This window comes from Salvelinus sp. IW2-2015, unplaced genomic scaffold (assembly GCF_002910315.2).
Source record: "Salvelinus sp. IW2-2015 unplaced genomic scaffold, ASM291031v2 Un_scaffold16694, whole genome shotgun sequence".
Lineage (NCBI taxonomy): Eukaryota > Metazoa > Chordata > Actinopteri > Salmoniformes > Salmonidae > Salvelinus > Salvelinus sp. IW2-2015.
Genome location: NW_019957712.1, coordinates 50644 through 56856, shown reverse-complemented (window position 1 = coordinate 56856; position 6213 = coordinate 50644).

Below are 6213 nucleotides of genomic sequence, written 5' to 3'. Positions count from 1 at the left end.
GGTTCTGTTCAAATCAATCATCGGGGCCTGTTGCACAAAAGTAGAATTAAGAATCCGGATAAATGACTCAGCTGAGCTCAATGAAGCCCAAAACCATGTGCGTCCAGGCTTAATTGGTTGCACAAAGACCAAGCCAGATGAGCAGACACGCGTATTCATTAAGCCAGGTGAAAACCAATCCTGGATAGGTGGCGCGCTCACGGGCTCACTCAAATAGACCGCCACAGATCACAGATTAACTGATATTTACGCATAGGCAACTAGAAACCGCGTACTTTTCCCCGTCGGAAGCAACAAATCCTCCATGGAGGCATACGAGAAGGTTAAAAATATTAATTTAAGAAGAAAGCAACACCGCCACGTGATAAAGCAAAGAGAAAAAGCGTGGCAAAGTATTGCAGACCGCCTGAATGCGTAGTATGCACAATTACACACTCACCGCTCCGCTGAAACATACAATTACAATTCAAATATTTAATTCAACATCTCCAAAAATGCAGTTGTTACTGTAATTATGAACGGTTAAATTTAATTGAAAATTCTTCCTTCCTTTGTGGAACCACTGACACTACACCTGGAGAAGAAGAGAGGAGAGAAGAAACCAACAGCACTATGCCATTCCCAACCACTGACACTACACCTGGAGAAGAAGGGAGGAGAGAAGGAAGACAGGAGCGGGGAGATAGGAGGWTTGAAGCGACGGGGAGAGAGAGAAAGATAKAAGTATAGAGACAGAGGTGATGATGAAGAGGAAGAGAGGAAGCAGAGAAAGAAGAGACAACAGAGTGATAAAGAGAGAGAGATGGATAGATGTGGCAGAAACAGGGGAGAGGAGGAGGGAGAGAAAGATAGCTTTAGTTTGCTATACGATATACTCTCTTATGGTACAGCAGTATTATCACAGTGGGTAGTCATTAAACACAGACTGAAAATATTGTTTCAGCATTATTGGCATGTGGACCAGCTCACTGTCCGCTTTGGGGTATAACAAGGGTCAGTACACCGTCAATCATTTAATATTTCAACCGCTGCTACCTTCCTGACCCCCCCAACCCACTATCCGGCTTTGAAAGCATCGGGGAACCAATCCAAAGTGAATAAATGTTATAGCTGAATCGACATAGTTGCTTGCTGGCTGGCTGGCCAGTGGGGGGCAGGGTGCTGTTCATAGCCTCATTTGATTTGTTGTGTAGGTAATTATTGGGAGCAACAGGTATGGAATGTTCCATGCTGTGATTCCTCATGTGTATCCTCTCCTCTCTTCTTTCCTCTCTCCTTTTCTCTCACCTTTCCTCTCTCCTTTCCACTTTCCTCTCTCATCTCTCTATGTATCCTCTATCCTTTCATCTCTCCTCTGTCCTTTATGTATCCTCTCTCCTTTCCTTTCCCCTCTGTCCTCTTTCCTCTCTCTATGTATCCTCTCTCCTTTATACTCTCCTCTGTCCTCTCTCCTCTCTTCTCTCTGTGTATCCTCTCCTCTCTGGTGTGACCCTGGGGTTGCTATGCTAATACACTTTGTATTCAGTCTGTCTACACAGCTCCATAATGGAAACAGTCACAGAGAGTTAGATCACTGACATACTTGATCAGAAAGGTTGATCCTGATGGATGACAGATCTGTGTTGAAACAAAGTAAACCCATTCAGCCATCTGTGTGGGCTCTGGATTCCATTCAGCCATCTGTGTGGGCTCTGGATTCCATTCAGTCCATCTGTGTGGGCTCTTGGATTCCATTCAGTCATCTGTGTGGGCTCTGGATCTCATGTCAGTCATCTTGGGGCTCTGGATTCCATTCAGCATCTGTGGGCTCTGATATCATGTCAGTCATCTGTAGTTGGGCTCTGGATTCATTCACCATCTGTGTGGGCTCTGGATCCATTCAGTCATCTGTGTGGCTCTGGATTCCATTCAGTCCATCTGTGTGGGCTCTGATTCCAGTTCTGAGTCAATCGTGTGGGCTCTGGATTCCATTCAGCCATCTGTGTGGGCTCTGGATTCCGATGATTAAGATGTGAAAGCTGTTGCCCAGCTTATATATCGAAAACCTTTCAGTCTCTGGGATCAAATTTGATTTTGTTCATATGTTGTTTTAAGTCTTGATTTATCTGAACAGAATTTCACCCCTATAAATATACCTTAAACCAGCCTAATACTTCTACACTGTACAGATTATGTTATTTTACCAGTGATTATTCTACCAGTGAGTTACTCAGGAGGAATACCAACCAAACTCTGATGTTAACTGACACCAACACTGAATCTCTCATCTGTGATGAGGAGAGATGCCTAATTTCAAATCAACCAACAACCCTGAGCCTCTATACCCAAGTCTGTAGACACTTGTATAGATCTGAAATGATTTGATGTAGTATAGTAATATCTCAAACTTGCCCTCTACGCTTTGAGGATTTTTCACCATATTGCTTATAGTACACATACTGTAAAATCCAATCCTTTCAAATCTATATCAGTGGTTAAAGAGTATAGGGGTATAGTGGCTAGGGGTGAATGTGTTATAGGCAGATGGTAGATTTGACTCACCTGTGACGATGAGGAAGATGGCGACTCCCAAGTCAGTGCTGGGGGAGAGGTGAGAAAGGAAGGCAGTAGGGATGGAGGATGGGACAGAGCCCCTCCATGAGCCATTCACTCCCAGAGACATCAACTGGTGGAGAAAATAAGACAGAGAGAGAGAGAGAGATTTTACTGTAAAGCCCAGTAAACAGAAGAGGTCAAAAGAGAGAGGAGGAGAGTAACGTACTGAGACAGAGAACGTGCTAGAAAGTGGAAGGTAAGAGGTTTTAACCCCCTAGACATGCACAGAAAAACAGAGTGAGAGTTAGAGATGTTAAATTCCCTATAGTATTAGCTAACGCGGATATAGACAGAGAGAGAGAGACAGCAATGGTTGGGTAGATATATATATTGATGGAGAGAGCAAAAAAAATAGGGGAGAGGGGAAAGGGTAGAGGAGAGCAGAGAGGGATGGGGAGAGGATAGGGGAGACAGGGGGTGAGCCAGTGTATTACAKCCAAAAATGTGTAAAAGTAAGAAGTGCACAATCAGGGGAAAAGTGGAGAATTGGAAAAGCAGGAAGAGAAAAAGAGAGACAGCCAATTGAAACACTCACAACTATTATCACAGAATCAAACTCACTGTTTAGTTCAAAGCTGAAATGAGATCACACACACACACACACAGTAATGAGAAATCAAACAGGTGACACACACACACACACACCAAGAGGAGCATCCTTACTCACCTTCCTCTTCGTCTGTCAACCTGCCCCTCTCTACCTCTCTTTTTTTACTTCCTATCTCACTCTTTTGTTCAGTCTGTCTGTGTTGTGATTTAAGCTCTTTTTTAAATCTTAAGCCTCTGTCAATTTTTGTGCTCTATTTCTGAGAAGAGTAAATCAACTTGCTGTCGACAATCTGGCTGAGAAATGATCAGTGAGTGTGTGGTCCGAAATGGCACACAGAGGGAAAATAAATGGAAGGATCTGAGCCTTTTTGACCTCCCTCTCTCTCTCATCAATCTCTTTCTCTCTCTCTCTCTCTCTCTCTCATCAATCTCTTTCTCTCTCTTCCATGTTCTCGCCCTCTTTCTCTCTCTCTTTCTTCCATGTTCTCTCTGTGTCTCTGTATCTTTCTATCCATTGTTTAAATTGAATACCGTGGAAGAAATATCACCACTTGTGATAAAGTAACAAGAGCACATATGTAACTGACTCATGTGTATGTGTGTGTCCAACAATGAGAGCAACAACACCCAGGAGACACACGTCTTCTCTTCAATAAGATTATGGATGGATGATGATCTGACTACAGGAGAATAATCCTTCTCTAACTGACTGCCTTGTCTGAGCATGACGTGAGAGAGATATTAGACACTGGGATGTTGACATAACATAGCCTACTGGCTGCAAACTGAACTACTACATTAACCCGATCTTCAATCCTGCTCTTATGGGGCTTAAAGTCAACCTGCACACACAAGTCTGACTTGACCCTGAGGGAGCGCACACATACACCTAACGCACACAAGTCTGACTTGACCTGACCCTGATGGAGCGCACACATACACCTAACGCACACAAGTCTGACTTGACCCTGAGGGAGCGCACACATACACCTAACGCACACAATTCCGACTTGACCTGACCCTGAGGGAGCGCACACATACACAAGTCTGACTTGAAAGGTTATATTAAACTGTGTATGTTTAGAGGCTCATCTTTACGACCAGAGGACGCCTTGGAGTGTGGCAGTAGGTGTTCAGCCATCAACATGTTCTCTTCTCTCCTGGAAGTCCTGCTGTGTGTTACTGTCACTAACGTAGAAAACCTAATGTGACAGAAAAAGTGGATCATTTTCACTCATTACAGCTAACAGACATTAATTCATTACTTATACTTAAGTGGTCAATTTGAAATACTCAATGAGTTGAATGTTTGATCTAATGACTTATGATACTTATGATTATCAATTGGTATGATGGAAACCCAGTATTCTCTAAGCCCTTCTGTCCACTGTAAGCACTAAGTCAACTATAGTGAAGTCCAGTCCAGCATGAAAACCTCCCTACATTCTCTATAGGCACCACAAGTCCACCTAAAGCACCTGATACACACATACTGTCAAGTCTACAATAATCACTCTGTTCATTACGCCTCCTGCAGCCCCCATAGGACCACCATGCTGTGAAAACCCTAGTCTAGAGGTTGTTGGTCTGAGCGAGTCAGAAAAGTGAAGCCCAGTAGAGTTGGCTTACCTCTCTTCCCTCTACGTTTTCATTCCCTTGTCAATACCAAAAAGCCAAAACCTCATTTGGACGCCTTTCCTTCCAGTTTTCTGCTGCCTGCGACTGAACGAATTGCAAAAATCTCTGAAGTTGGAGACTTTATCTCCCTCAACAACTTTAAAATCTGCTATCCGAGCAGCTAACCGATCGCTGCAGCTGTACATAGTCCATCTGTAAACTACCCACCCAATTTACCTACCTCACCCCCCATACTGCTTTTATTTATTTACTTTTCTGCTCTTTTGCACACCAGTATCTCTTCTTGCACATTATCTGATGATTTATCCTCGTGTTACTGCTAAATTGTAATTATTCGATTTATTGCCTACCTCATGCCTTTTGCACACATTGTATATAGATTCTCTTTTTTTTTCTTTTCTACCATGTTATTGACTTGTTTATTGTTTACTCAATGTGTAACTCTGTGTTGTCTGTTCACACTGCTATGCTTTATCTTGGCCAGGCACAGGTTCAAATGAGAACTTGTTCTCAACTAGCCTACCTGGTTAAATAAAGGTGAAATAAATACAAAATAAATAAAAATACCATTGATTGTGAATATTTTATGAAGGCCAATTGCGTAATCATAATGGTCGGCCATTGTCAACTCTAGTTAGTCATGCCAGAACACCCTTGGCTTAACAAATGGAGCAGGAATTGAGCTGAACCGAGGAAGGGGGGGTTATAGAGAGAAATAGTGATTCAACTCAGGAAGGGGGGAGAAAGTGGTGCAGCGGTCTAAGGAATCACTACAGACTCCCTGGTTCAAATCCAGGATGTAGCACAACCGGCCATGATTGGGAGTCCCATAGGGTGGCACACAATTGGCCCAGCATCGTCTGGGTTTGGCAGTCAKTGTAAATAAGAATTTGTTCTTTACTGACTTGCCTAGTTAAATAAGATAATTTAAGCTGATGGTTTGGAAAGTGATTGGGCAAAATTTATTTTTAGGATTCTGTGTGTATTGTTTTGTATTACAACACTGAAGCTAGAAACAAGCATTTTCACTGCAACTGCAAATCTGTGTACACAACCAATAAACTTTGATTTGAGAAGAGAACTGGCAGAGGAAGTGACAAGGTCATAAAGTGTCTGGGTTGTGTTTGAAATCATAGTTACGATCTGTCAAATGCATGGATTCTAACAAGAGTAAACGGATCAGATATGCAAGCAGAGTGTAAGAGCATTCAGATTGAGGTTGATCTGTAAACTACAATATCTCTTTGTATTGATACTGTACCTAAACTACTCCTATGTACCCAGGGTCAGGAATAATTGTGTTGTTTACTATTTGGGTTGTATAGTGTTTCCCATTGTGTATGAGTGATCTATTCATTCAGGTTTCTTAGCTTGATAGAAATAACGAAGGAATTATTTATGGGTTTGTCCTTCCCCATTATCAACACTAAA